At 41.5% G+C, this 14,632-nt stretch overlaps 1 protein-coding gene across 8 annotated transcripts in view; it reads left to right on the forward strand.

Annotated features, from left to right (window-relative positions):
* Window positions 1-464: 464 nt before the first annotated feature.
* Window positions 465-14,632, forward strand: part of RABGAP1L (RAB GTPase activating protein 1 like) — a 318,905-nt gene continuing 304,737 nt past the window's right edge. For 5 of the 8 annotated variants that reach the window (XM_075616670.1, XM_075616669.1, XM_075616674.1 and 2 more), the window contains exon 1: window positions 580-798. The gene's annotated coding sequence lies outside the window, so the exon portion shown is untranslated. The other 3 variants (XM_075616671.1, XM_075616673.1, XM_075616672.1) reach the window with 3 other exon arrangements.

Genomic DNA, 14,632 nt, shown 5'->3' on the forward strand with positions numbered 1-14,632 from the left:
CGCTTACTATAAGCGAAGGCGACGGATCCAATGTATTTGTTTTGGCGCGACGTTGCGTCGCCGGCACTATAAGCGCAGCCTAAGAAACACTTTCTAACTTCCACTGATGTTATGTGAGTTTTTTCGGTGCTGATTTTTAGTAACTCTCACTGATTTTTAGCATTTGAAGACTTCAATAGAGTCACAAATTATGATAACAAATACAAAAATCAGGACTTTTCCACATTTTTGTTCAGAAGAACTGCCAACATCTTACTGATTTCGATACTTGGAGGGACAACAGCTTTTGGAAAATAGTATTTTCGGCAATATTTAGTTTGCTTGTAAACGGGAATGCGAGTGTGACAGGCAAATGTGGGAGGTGAAGTCACCGTCTGAGCTCACTGATCTCTGACTAGCAGATAGCAGCACACAGACAGGCGCGCGCCCTGGCGGGCAGATTGTGCCAATGGCTTGGCCCCGCGTCCTATGCTATGCTGACGTCGGACAGTTGTCTCGAGCCCAGCTGTTGTGTGCGCGAGGCCAGCTGTTGTGTGCGCGAGCCCTTGTCCTCGTGCACATTCAGACAGAAAGGTTGGTGTGAGAGACTGGGGGGGGGAGTAATCTGAAGGCGCGCGTGCGCGCGAGAAAGTGAACCGGACGGTACGTCCCCGAGCTCCCGTGACGTCACTGCACCGGGGAGTGGGGCGGGAGAGAGACTATTACTGGATGGATACCGAGCTTGAACCACCGCGGGCTGTGTGAAGTGGGACAGCGGTTCCCACCGGCCGACTTGGGAAGGCGTCCGCTGTCTCCCCGGTAAGAGATTGTTGAAATGGGTTGCTGTCTTGTACACACCGGGAGGGTCGGTGGGGACAGCCGCAGTCCCTGCGGAGGCTCTTGTGATTGTGTGTGTGTGTGTGGTTCTCTCTCTGGTCCGCTGCCTGCGCCAGGTTCTCCTCTCGGTCCGCTCCGTGGATTGGTGGCTGTGGTGCAGCTCTCCCTCACTAACCTCACGCTGCAGTCCTCGCAGGCTGCCTTGGTTAATCCCCCTTTTCTGCTCTCAGCAAACACCTCCCACCCCCTTTGTGTTGTTTATATGCCCACAGCAGAAATATTTGCCAATACTTTATTTTCAAGACAATTTAAAAAGGGGGGGCCGCAGGATGTTTATTTATAAAATGTTTTACCAGGAAGTAATACATTGAGAGTTACCTCTCGTTTTCAAGTATGCCCTGGGCACAGCGTTATAAAAAAAGACATGGTTACTTTAAACAGGGTTATACAGTGAAATAGATCACAGGATGTGATGGTTTATGCTGTCTTACTGCCGAAATAGTTTTTGTGAAAGACTTCTTATTATGTAGAATTACGGGGGGAAAATGAATTAGATGCAGGGTGATGCAATTGGTTTGAGGGTGTTTTGATTTCCTGTCATATCCTGAAACTTTCTGTGCACTTCCCTTGCTGATATTTAACATACAATGTTCTATGTCCGTGCATGTTTTTACTAAATACATTTTTTATGTGCTGATTCATTTGATCAGATTGCTAATTAGTAGACTTTTGACCACTTTTATGGCCACAATTATTTCTTAGGCTGAGTCCCCACTGGCGCTGAGCGCGCTCATGCTTGGAGAGCGCTCCAAGTATGAGCGCCGTATGTCCTGTCATTTACGCGCGGGGGCTGGGGGCATTGAGAGTGCTGGAAAGTTAGATTTTTGTTATTTACATAAGCGCCGAGCGTGTGTGCAGGGACTTACATATATCTATATATGTAAGTAACAGCGGCAAGCGCCGCCCGCTCACTGCACTCAGCGCTAGCGGGGACGCAGCCTTATGGAGGTGGCGGGGTGATTTAAAAAAAAATTATATGTGAGTCTCTTGACGGGCATGCGTCTGAGTTGTCCTTGAAGTTTGCATATTAAGCAATAAAATTGATGTCCGTATCTATTCTTTAAATACCGCAAATTGTGTACAAGACACAATCAGTAAATAGAAAAAGACGATTTCTTGATTGTGGTCTGTTATTATGTGACTCAAACTTTCAGTCTAAAGGGTGAAGGTTTGGCTCCCCATTGTATTGTCTGCAAAAATTCCATGTACTTTACTGCTTACACTTTCAGCACTATATACACGAAGCAAATATTATTATTGAAGTGGCGAGAGGAATGTGCACTAGACTGTTAGGTGACAGTTATGATTCATTGGTTGTTTTATGACAAAGGAGACTGTGCTCCTGTTTATTCAGTTAAATGTGTTGGTGGCATATAATGGTTGTTGTGAACCTATTCTTACTAGAGGTTTGCGTACCAGGTTGTTGTGCTTTAAGGGACTTATTCAATAACGTCTGAAGGTGCGATCGGCCAAAAGTCAATGGGAGTTTTCAGCCGAATGCTTCAGAGCTTATCAGATAAGTTGCTATTTGTTTGCCTCTTCATTGTACTAGAGGTCTGTGTCATGCTAATACGCTCTAGCAGTGCAAATAGAATTATTATTTCTAGTTACTTTTTCTCTAAGGTATAAGAATTGTGTCTCCCTGATTCTTCTGCGTCAGAAATATGACACTATAGGATCCTGGTTAATCCATGTGAAAGGGGTGAATCGTACGTGGCCCACTGGTTTCCATTTGACAGAGAGGTATTTGCTCCAGGTCTTGCAGTTACATATGAGTGCATGTCTGTGACTTGAATCCAGCAGCTCCAGTTGTTTTCTGCACTTCCTGCTATTGCAGCCTGACAGCTGGCAGACTGTGCAGACCTGCGTCACAAGTTCAGATTTGGAAGCTGACTTTGTGATGGAAAGAAACATGCTTTTGTGTTGTGTTATGCAGGATGGTATTTCCTTTTAACTCTGGTCTACGCCTTTCATCTTGTATCAGGAATGTCTAATTTCTTTTATTTTTTTTCTACTTTAAGCGACCATTAATTGCCCTTTCAATAGTTGTTTTTTAGTTAAAAAATCTGATGCTTATTTCAGGAGATCTTAGTGTTTGAAATATTAAGTGTTTAGCACGTTGAAATAAGCTTTCCCTAGAGCCCATTATAGTGTAAAGGTTACCATGGTATCAGACTCTAGAGACAAAATAAATTTTTAACTAGAAAAACATTGAAAAAATAGGAGCATGACATGCTTATGGAATGGGACATTTAGTCATGGCCATTTAGCCGTTACCAAATGACCGCCGGCGTTTGGCTTCAGATGGACTCTCTGTCGCAGCAGATCCGTTGATGGAACCTACGCTGCAGGCCGCTTCTACAATAAGGTAAGTTTTAGGGTAGGGTGTTAATTTTAGTTTTAGTGGTTAGGGTAGGGTGTTAATTTAAGGGTAGCATTAGTTTTAGGGTTTAATATAATGGATAGTAGGCACACCTCGGCATAACAACTATCATAAAAAAGCAAGTGTACAAATCATAACAATAAAATATAAAAATCCTTCACCCAAACAAATTGGAAAAAGAAGACTCAGTACCGCAGGGATGGTGGTTAAAAAGATTGTATTAGAACAACTATAAACATCCAACATTTCGGTTCACTGTGGTACCTTCCACCACCCTGAGGAAGATCCCACAGTGGGACTGAAACATTATATGTTGATGGTTGTTCTAATACAATCTTTTTGACTACCATCATTGGAGAACTTGTTTTTCCAATTTGGTTTGGGTGAAGTTTTTTATATAAATATATATATATATATACACACACACACACACACACACACACACACACACACACACACACACACACACACTGTCTATACATACACTGTCTATACATACACTGTCTATACATACAAAAAGAATGGTCTGGGTCGCACAAATGGTAAAACACAGGTACAGAAAGAATGCACAGTTGACTTGGCTTATTGTGGATCACCATTCCAGCCCAGAATGGTATACCAAATCAGAAAGTCCACAGCACACACTCAGTTTTCAATAAAAAAGTTATACATTTATTCCATCCAAAACAGAAAAGCTAAAAATGGGCAACGTTTCGTATCTACATGGTCCTTTTATCAAGCTTAACAAAGGACCATGTAGGTACGAGACGTCGCCCATTTTGTAGCTTTTCTGTTTTGAATGGAATAAATGTATAACTTGCTTAAACCAAGGTCCGGTGTAAATAAAGAAACAGCACATTACGGCGTATGTATACAAAACAGCGGTCTAGGATGTTTTGGCCAGACCAAACCGCTGCTGGGTGCTCCGCTGCCATACATGTCGCGGCCAAACGTCCTATTCTGAAAAAAAAAGTATATTGGGCAAGAGAAAATGACAGCAAAAACCAACTTTTCGGTCCTCCAAAATGGGACCTTCCTTCCTCAGGGTGGTGTGAGGAATGTCCCATTTTGGGGGACCGAAACGTTTATTTTTACTGTTATTTTCTTTTGTGTAATACACTTTTTTTGTATACATACTCTGCAATGTGCCGTTTCTTTATTTACACCGGACCTTGGTTTGGGTAATGTTAATATGCATATTCTTACTTTGAAGCGCCCACTTGCCCATAAATGCTGTATAGTTTATTGGAGTGCCTACTTCTTTTGCTCGCCTTTGTCTATATGTGTGTTGGTATTCCTTTTTTTTGTTTTCTTGTTCAATACTTTAACAAGAATAGATATAGATTCATACTTAATTTCCAAAGATGGATTTCAGAGTAATTCTGATCCTCAAGGTCAGGGCCTATTTTAGAAAAAGGAAAACACTGGTGCAAAACAATAAGTATTTTTGACTTGTAACTTTATGGGAGTTGGATTACCATCAGGTATATAATAGATTATCATCTTGCGTTAAAGCTGCAACCCTGCTGCTTTAAAAAAAAAAAATATATATATATAGATAAAATGCCTTGTACTTTGGATGGTCCTGCAGAGTTGATCAGTGGTGCCCAGACATCCATGACCACCTAATTCCCAATTGCCACTGTTTTGTCCACTGGGCTGTGGATCTGAGCTTGCTTCCATCGGCCATTAAAAAATTGCATTGTCATCGGGAAATTACTTTGCAAATTTCTATTTGTGGCCCAACGACCATATTTGTCAAAACTGACACAAAAAAAACAGCAAATATTTCCAGAGCTCGGGGGGCAGCTGGAGGTCAGGGGACTACAGATGAATAGCGGTTTCAGGTAAGAATGATATAGATATATATACAGTATATATAATTATTTTATTTATTGAGCTGGATTGCTACTTAATGGAACCATATTGGAAGTTTGCATTGTCAAGTAAATAGCGTATTTGCAACAGGAAATGTGAAAACAAAACCACAAAAATGTCTACACACACAAAAGCCAATCACAGTGATGATATGGTTCAATTATTTTAACGAAGCACATCGTAAACACACACACTTTATTATTTGTTTGCTTTCATAATTAACTTTTCTCATTTAAGATTTGCTAAAAACTGCTGGCACTGGGGGTAAATAGCAAATTATTCATATGCAGGAAAAAAAGGGAGAAGGTAGAGCACTGCCAAAAAAGAAAGCAAAAAGGGCTGGGGCAAAAAATGACAATTATTTATTAGGCATATGTGCCAAAAAAAAGACAAACACACGATGATAAAGCGCCTCCACGGCGGGAAACGCGTCAGAGTTTTAAATTCGTGTGTTTGTCTTTTTTTGGCACATATGCCTAATAAGTAATTGTCATTTTTTGCCCCAGCCCTTTTTGCTTTCTTTTTTGGCAGTGCTCTACCTTCTCCCCTTTTTTCTTACCTTTATCAATCATTGGTATAGCAGCACGCCCCGGTACATATCATTGCTGAACAGCTGTTCCACCTGGAGGATTTTCTCTACTAGCTGCTGAGTGGATCGGGTTTTCAGCCAGTGTGTGGCCGGCACTCCAGTTCCTTACCTGTGCACCGGGAACAGAACACAGCTGACGGAGACGAACATTGCGGCAGAGTGGATCGTCCTCCGTCTTCCCATCAGCCACCACCCCCATGACAGCGTCGGACCGATACATTGCGGGAGAATCACCTGGCACCCGGTAAGGCGGCGGGAGGCTCTGCCTGCAGGTCTCTACTACCATCAGCTTGTCCTTCTATACCGGGTAGCCGTTACCGCATGTCCGAGTGAGGAGGGTTTTACCCCGTCTGCTTCGGGGGTGTGTACCATCGGATCGGCTGGAGAACATACCGGTTCAGCACAGGTGAGGTGGGGGTCGCTTAGGCTCACACACACCATCGGCATTACCCACGGGACACTCATTGCCTTATTTTTTCATGCATACCGGTTTGCTATGGCATCTTATTACAGTTTATAATATAGACTTTGCAGTATTTGCAGCATCAACTTGGGGGTTTCCCCCTTTTTTTCCCTTTATTCATATGCAGTAAACCTTTTTAGGTCAGAATTGCTTTGCCTTGTAGTCTTGTACTGTAAATCAGGGGAGTGCAAACTTTTTGTGCTCCCCTGTCTTCCCTGCTGCGTCACCTGTGCCCCCCTACCTTGGAGCTGCGTCAAATGACCCATGGCGACGCGTCACCAAGTAAAGTGTTGCAGGGGCCTCACGCGATCCCCCGGCATTTAATTTAAATGCCGCGGGGAAGCGTGGTCTCTGCCACGGCCCGCGCCCTCCCAGCAAAATCTCCCGCCCCCCAGCTGTAAATAACACACCACAATCCTTTTGAATTTCAATAGAGTTGATAAAGTTGAACCACTCTTTAGTTTGTGGTAAGAACTTTGATCCTTCTGCAAACATTTCCAGGCTTGTCATGTTAAGGAGTGGGCAGCTAGAATTCCCCAGCATCAGCCCCTGTGACTACAATTAAATCCACTGCATGGAAACTCAATGCTTTACTATGCTTCTCCTGCAACTGCCAGTTTTTATGTCAGAAACATTGCTGTATTTCTTTTTTTAGTGTCGAGTATGTGAGCTAGTTTTCTGTGTCTTCAGGTTTAAAGTAGAAAAACAAAAGGAGGTTTTTATTTATCAGACTCGCAAAGTTTGTGACTTGACGACACGCATCAGAAGTGGCCTGAGTTGAAGAGGTTGATACACCCTATTACAATATGTGTATAGTAACTCAAAAATGTACTTGCAATGCATTGCTGGCCCCTCCGGCACTGAAGGGAATAAAATACTGACGCTGAGATGCAGATTAAAATTACTTTTGGCATCGATTATTTTTTTTTAATGCGAAACTCCTTTTTTAATATTTATACATAAAGTAGTACCTATAACGTTTACATTATCAATAATAAGGGAAATATTTGCTAAATTAGACTAAGCCAGAAGGTTGCTCATTATGCTAAGCTGTGGGGTACCTAGTGGCCAATTCACTTGAATGGCCCACCTCACTAGTTAGCGCCACGTAGTAAATATGGCCTGATGTTCCTGGTAATTATGGCTGTGGTTTTTCACAAATGATGTGGACATTAATGAAATGTGAAAATAGTACTAATTTCTGCAACTATCCTGGCATGGAGTATTAACATTTATTGTATAAGGCAAATTACTATACTGCAAAATAGCTATTTTTCTATACATGCAATTTTGTGTCAGAGATATAAAAATAATATCTTCCCTATGAAAATGAGCACATTGCACCATTACACACAGCAGACCAATACGATTCCAGCACCTTTCATTTAGTTCCCTTTAGTAAAGTTATAACGTAAAGCTCTTTTTTACACTGGTTTACTGCACTTGTTTTCTGTGGTTCTTACGCACAGGGGTTCTCGGGCTCCCCGCCCCCCCCCCCAAAATATCAGGTTTTCAGGATATCCCATCTTCAACACTGGTGGCTCAATCAGAGGTTCAGTTGAAGACTGAGCCTTTGAGCAATCTGTGCTGAAGTAGTTACTGAGTCACCTATGCTGAAGCTGGGATATCCTGAAAACCTGACCTGTTCGGGTGGCTTGAGGTCTGGAATTGAGCCCCACTGCTTTAGTGCATAGGAAATCACTGGGGCAGTCCCCAGTAATGTTTTCTCTAGTGGTTTTTAGCATTGGGCTGAAAAATGTGATGGTGGTTAAGTAAGTGAACTATAATTATTGGCAGTGTTTCATGTCTGTTAGTAGGAAAGGCTGCAGACGGTTGGAAATGTTTAGTCATACTCAGTATTGCTTCTTGTTCATCTTCATAAGGGGGATTCAGAATATGAATTTCTGCATTGAAGATACAGTCACTCCTACTCTTCCACCCCCTTCTTCTTTAAGAGTTTCAGAAGCTGAAACATGTTTATTTTAGCTCTGAAACCCCCCTCTATTCTTGAAATATTCACCTTTTTTTTAATTTATTTTTTAATGTGCCAAATTTTCTCCTTTTGGCAAATCGCTTTCTCCTGGGTTACCCAGGTCTCATCTTAACTTATAATATAAACAAAACAATTTGAATCGGCACTCCAATGCATTAATACATCAATGTGGAAAGGTGCAAGGCAACCTAATAGCCTAAAAATACATATAAAACATAAAATTGGTGGCCCACACCCAACAAGAGATCATATGAAGTTGAACAGATAGGAATGTGTATTAACTCCTAGATTGCACAAAAACACAACAACGGGCAAGCAAAACCAGACAATACTACAATAAATGCTGCAGGCGCAAATTTTGTTTTAATAAATGCAAAAAAAGAAAAGATATTTATGGGCCCCACAGTACATACATAAATAGAAGTCATCTGCACTTCTACGCTATATTGCGATGGATATTACCGATATCTGGCTGCTTTTTTTTTTTTTGCTACTGTGCCCGAGTATTCCTGTCGTCTAATTGTATACAGGCATACCCCGGTTTAAGTACACTCACTTTAAGTACACTCGCGAGTAAGTACATCTCGCTCAATAGGCAAACGGCAGCTCACGCATGCGCCAGTCAGCACATCCTGAACAGCAATATCGGCTCCCTACCTGTACCGATGCTGTGCGCAAGCGGGGAGACTATAGAGCCTGTTACAAATGCCTTATTTCCATCAGTTATGCATGTATATGACGTTTGCAGTACAGTACATGCATCGATAAGTGGGAAAAAGGTAGTGCTTCACTTTAAGTACATTTTCGCTTTACATACATGCTCCGGTCCCATTGCGTACGCTAATGTGGGGTATGCCTGTATGCTGGTCTGAGAAGCTGGTAACACCTTGAGGTTGCTCCCTGAGGGAAACAGTAGCTTAGAACCTGTAGGAACGGGCCTGAAGATGGGGCAATGTTTTTGGGGAACCCCCCATGTCATTTTTAAATTTTTTGTAATTTGCCTCCCCCCCCCGCTTTTTTGTCAGTGGCTTTTTCCCTTTCGTATTCCTTTTTTTATTTATTTATTTTTTAATACTCATAGTTTATTGGTTTTATAAAATAATCTGTCAACATACAGAGAGGAGTTTACATATAGAAAAAATAAAACAATTGTGTTGGGGGAGGAGGAGGTGAGGGTATACAGAAACAAGAAAAAAATGAAGGGGGGGAGGGTGGGGGTAGGTAGGGAATCTAAAATCAGGTTAGTATACAGATACAATGGTGCAAATAGATAAAGGTTCAAAGGTGCCAACTTCAGGTCAGTACAACACAGATGAGACCGCTCTAAGCTCCTCCCTTTCGTATTTTTAGTGGTTTAACCTTTTGTATTTGCATTGTTGTTTGCCCCCCTCTGTGTACACGCTCCATTACCAGTTTGTATTTTTTTATTTTTTTATTTATGCACTGTGGAGCTCATAGATAAGTATCTTTTGTTCTTGCATTTTTTTTTTTAGCTCCTGCAGTCTTTGTTGTAGTGCTGTTGTCTGATTTTTGCTTCATGTTGCTGTTTTTGTGCATACTAGGAATTAATACGTAATTCCTATTTATTTAACTTCACATTGTCTCAAGTGTTTTTCATGAGCGTGCGGGTCACCAATTTTGTGTTTTTAGAACTTTTAATATATGTTTACAAGCAAATAATGTGACTGATATCTTTGGCACTGTTGGGTTCTTGGAGCTCAGAATGGTGCAGTTTAGCTCTGGATAACCCACACTTTACATTTTGAAAATAAAATAAAAACGGTGTGGAGAGGAATGCGATTTTAAAGAGCAATGCTATTCTAAAAATAGTTATTTGTCAGCCCTCATGCCATAAGTGTTGCAGGTGTATTCTGGCTTCTATACTTGGGGCTTCAATGGATCGGTATACGCCGGCGCAATAATTCAGGCTAATTTCAGACAATAATTCCAATCCATTTTAATGGATAGACAAAATTGACAAACAACATAGCCTTATAACATATTAAACCGATATCATGGGTGCGTTGGATTGCCCTTTCGTATATATTATCGACTGTAAGGGCGGATTTTTGAGCTAAAACTGTCTGAACGGGCGCTTATAGAATTACTTCCCCTAATCTTTCTGTCTTTATAGTTAAAACGACTGCAGGATTTTGTATAATCTTTGGGTTATTTACTTTGGCATTCTCTGTACAACCTTTTGAGAGTCCATCATTTTCTCACGTGCTGAATTCATGATCACTTCCATGTTAGGAAAATTAGTTATAATCAAACTGAAGTACATAGCCTCAGAATTATGAAAGGTGTCCTGATGTTCGTTTAGTTCCCTCTGATAGCTCAAGCAGCTGGCCCCAAGAGATCCTTGTGCAGCTGTTGAATACATTAACTCTTTCACTGCTGGAATGCACTGTACATTTTTATTTACCTTTTCAGAACTAAAATGTTTTTAAGTGATATTTTGAACCTGTGTTAAAAGCATTTTCTGTGTTGAATTTAGCTAAAAAAATTATTTACACTTTTTTTCTTTACAGTACAGCATCAACAATGCTAACGTTTCTTTTCACATTCATATGTGCTTTACTTACAACACCTTGTCTCATTGAAACTGCGAAATAGAAAATATCAGTCATCGAGTGAATTACTGAGTGTGTTTACACAGTAGCGTACAGTTGCAAATTTGGCTTCTTCTAAATACTGTATTTATCAATTTTATTTGTCCAAGCGGTAAAGTGCTTTATTCAATGCATACTTGCTGTTCAGTGACCAGAGCACATATTTTCTCCTCGACTTGAAGTTTAGGGGATTTGAGCTATATGGAGAAGTGTCATAAGATCTACATAGCCACAGCAGCTGTCTAATAAGCAAATGTAGTTGCATTGTGCAAATTAAAGTTGGCAGAAAAGGGGTTTTAAGAAATAACGGCTCACAGCTGTACTGCAGGAGAGAGGCCTGCAGAGTGTGTGTGTGTGAGTGAGTGTGTGTGTGTGTGTGTGTGTGTGTGTGTACTTAAATGACTTGCCTAGGCGCCACAGTTCCCTAGTAAATACACAGTGTTGTGATCAAATTCAAACAATAAATATAATAAAAAGTGAATAATGTTACCCAACAGGATACTTCTCAAACCTTCCAGGGAAATATGCTTTGATTTCCCACAGGTACAGTCGTAGTTGTTTGTGGAAAGTGAGCGACCCCGTCAGGAATACAACATGTAAATAAAAAACATATAAAGCAATAATTGTGCAGTATTGTGATTATTTTTTGGCTTATTCAAGAATCTTGGCTCTTGGGGAAAACCTACTTACAGCAACATAGAAGAAAATTCGCATTTGTCTGACTCTGTCAGGTAGTGGAGAAATGATGAGGTTTCTTTAAGGTGTACTTATATCCCCACTTGGTCTTGACACATATGGATAAGCTCAGGGTTGGTAAGATTCAAATCCCCATTAGGTTTATGTGAACAAAGAGCAGAGAAACAGACCGATGGTGTAGATTGTAAAACAGGATTTTATGAATAGCAAGTTAAAAGACATGTACTCACACTCTGTACATGTATATAATGCACATAAGGGTATCTTTAGCGCTGTGTGCGCCCGCTGTCGTTTCTCCCCGTCCTCCTCTAACCCCAGTCCTGCTGCCGGCAATGGCGTGTGACGTCACGTCCCTCTGAACGGCTGGTCGTGTCCAAAGGAGATAGGCTGTGGCGCGCTGGGAGAGGAATCGCGGGTGATTTCAAAACGGCTGAAATCTTGAGTCTTCTCTGTTAAAGCAGCTGCAGCTTGATGAGATGGCTCCTCCGCCTTTATCGGCCTGTTTAATTACAATATTCTCATTTTTAGTAATTTCTTCTAATGCTTTTCTTTCCTCTAGCGTCAGGTTGTTTCTAATTGAAGATTTAGTATTTTTGCTTAGAATCTCAAAATCTTTTACAATCAAGTCATAGAACACCTCCAGGTGTTTTCCTTTGTAATATGTTGGATAAAATAAAGACTTCTGCTTTAATGCTGTATGTTTAAATTTACTCTCCATTAAATCACTTTTTGGTTTCTCCATATGAAGTCTGGACTCTACATTTTTACTTTGGAAAAATCTTTTGACCGTTAGTTTACGAAGGTAACGGTTAGCATCTAAAAATAGGCTAAAGTTATTAGGTCCTATAGTGGGCGCAAATGAGAGTCCCTTTGAAATTAATTTTTGTTGTGGTACTGTTAGTTCTAATTTACTTAGGTTGAAAATACTTTTTGTGTCTGTGTTTTCTTCCTTATTCAATCTTTCCCTTTTCCTTCTTTTTCCTCGTTTCCCTCTCTGATGTTGTCTCTTTTTTGGTATGGCTTTGGGTCCCTCCTTTCTTTCGGAGGGGTATATGTGTTGGGTATCTCCCAAACGCTTAAAGTTTTGTCCATATCTAAAAAAGTGTTTGATCCAGTAGCTCCAATAGGTGATCTTGATCTACTTGTTTTTTGTTGTCTATCTGTATGGTATCTATCTCTTTCTCTTTTCCTTTCTTCCCTTTCTCTTTTCATTTCTTTTTCCCTTTTTGCCTCTTTCTCTTTTTGATATTCCTTATCTTTTTGATCTTTTTCTCTCTGTTCTATCTCTCTTTGTTCTAGATGATAGGCAAAATCTCTATCTCTTTGCTGTTCTCTGTACCTTCTAGTCTCTCTTTCTTTGTCTCTGTTAATTCTGTCTCTCTCCTCTTTCATTTTAAGTTCCCTTTCTCTCTATCAGTCATCGAGTGAATTACTGAGTGTGTTTACACAGTAGCGTACAGTTGCAAATTTGGCTTCTTCTAAATACTGTATTTATCAATTTTATTTGTCCAAGCGGTAAAGTGCTTTATTCAATGCATACTTGCTGTTCAGTGACCAGAGCACATATTTTCTCCTCGACTTGAAGTTTAGGGGATTTGAGCTATATGGAGAAGTGTCATAAGATCTACATAGCCACAGCAGCTGTCTAATAAGCAAATGTAGTTGCATTGTGCAAATTAAAGTTGGCAGAAAAGGGGTTTTAAGAAATAACGGCTCACAGCTGTACTGCAGGAGAGAGGCCTGCAGAGTGTGTGTGTGTGAGTGAGTGTGTGTGTGTGTGTGTGTGTGTGTGTCATAAGGTGCACACCGTGTAGCCTTTCCTGCAATTGTCTCTTCTGCCATGTTGCTGCTTCTTGAGGTTTTATGTATTGTAATTTACTTTATTACTTCTGTTATTTTTTATTTGTATGGCATCAACATATTCCTGAGAGCAGTACAATGTGGGAGGGAGGGCAATAACATTGCTTGCTGTAAGTAGGTTTGCTGTCCATGCACTTCTTTAAGCCAGGCTTTGCCGTAAAAGCTGTGTTAAATAGCAGGCATAAGCTTGCAGGAATATACCATGTTAAAATGAATAAGAAACAAAAAGTCACAGAGTGCTCATTGCATATCATTACCCAGAATCCATGGCTGCAGGGGAAGCATTGTGTGTAGGGTTGCCAGGTGTCCGATATTGAACTGGACTGTCCTGTATTTGGATACTCTGTCCAGTAAAAAATGAGAGGTACTGTAATACTGGACATGTATGTATCCAGTATTTTCCTCCCTGGACATAGTGACCTGACGCACCTTTCACCATTTGAGTCCAGTATTTTTGGAGATGCCACCTGGCAACCCAAAGGCCTTGCCCCCGCTGCCTACTACAGCGTCCGCCGAGAGCCCTCCCCTCAATGGGCCGAGCCCGCTGCGAGGGGGGGCCGCAGCGCTCGGGCGAGAGCTGCTCCTGCTCTCAATAGAATTGAGAGCAGGACTCGCGTCGAGCGATTAGGCACGCCCCCCGGCGGTTCAGCCAATGAGGGCGAACCTGCCGGGTGACGTCATGGCCGCGCCCCCGTCACTCCCCTGCCACGCCCCCCCCGGTCTCTCTTCCTGCAGTGAGCTTCAGACCGGGGAATCGGCTGAACGCGCCGCCAATATCGCGGGCGCGCGTTACAGCGGAGATACCGGGGCCTTAGCCTAATTGTGTGCTGAGAGTTTATGGGGAAAGGCAGGTTTCTGAAACTCTCTGAGACCTGTAAATGTGCTTATACGTGGTATTTTTATTTGTTGTATGTTAAGAGAAACTGAGATAATCGGACAGAGGAGTCCGTGCCTTCAGCAGCTTACAATCTAGAATTTGGATAGACTGTTTATTTTTGCCATGTTCAGTACCAAATACATTTAAATACAAATGTTTGTCGGCAAATAAATGTTACTAAGCCTAAGGCTACTTCTCAATTTGAATGCAAGATTTTCTTTAATATTTTATTTTTAGTGATGGTGACATTATGCCTAAGGCGACTCCCATGATGCCGAAGACTGCACGGAGGCGTGTGCGCGCGGCGCGATCTTAAGGCAATGATCGCGCCCATAGATCGCGCGTTGCACAGCAGGAGGGGGCACGCTGTGCGCGAGGAATCAGTTCAATCTGATTCCTCGCCAC

This window comes from Ascaphus truei, chromosome 10 (assembly GCF_040206685.1).
Source record: "Ascaphus truei isolate aAscTru1 chromosome 10, aAscTru1.hap1, whole genome shotgun sequence".
NCBI classification, from domain to species: domain Eukaryota; kingdom Metazoa; phylum Chordata; class Amphibia; order Anura; family Ascaphidae; genus Ascaphus; species Ascaphus truei.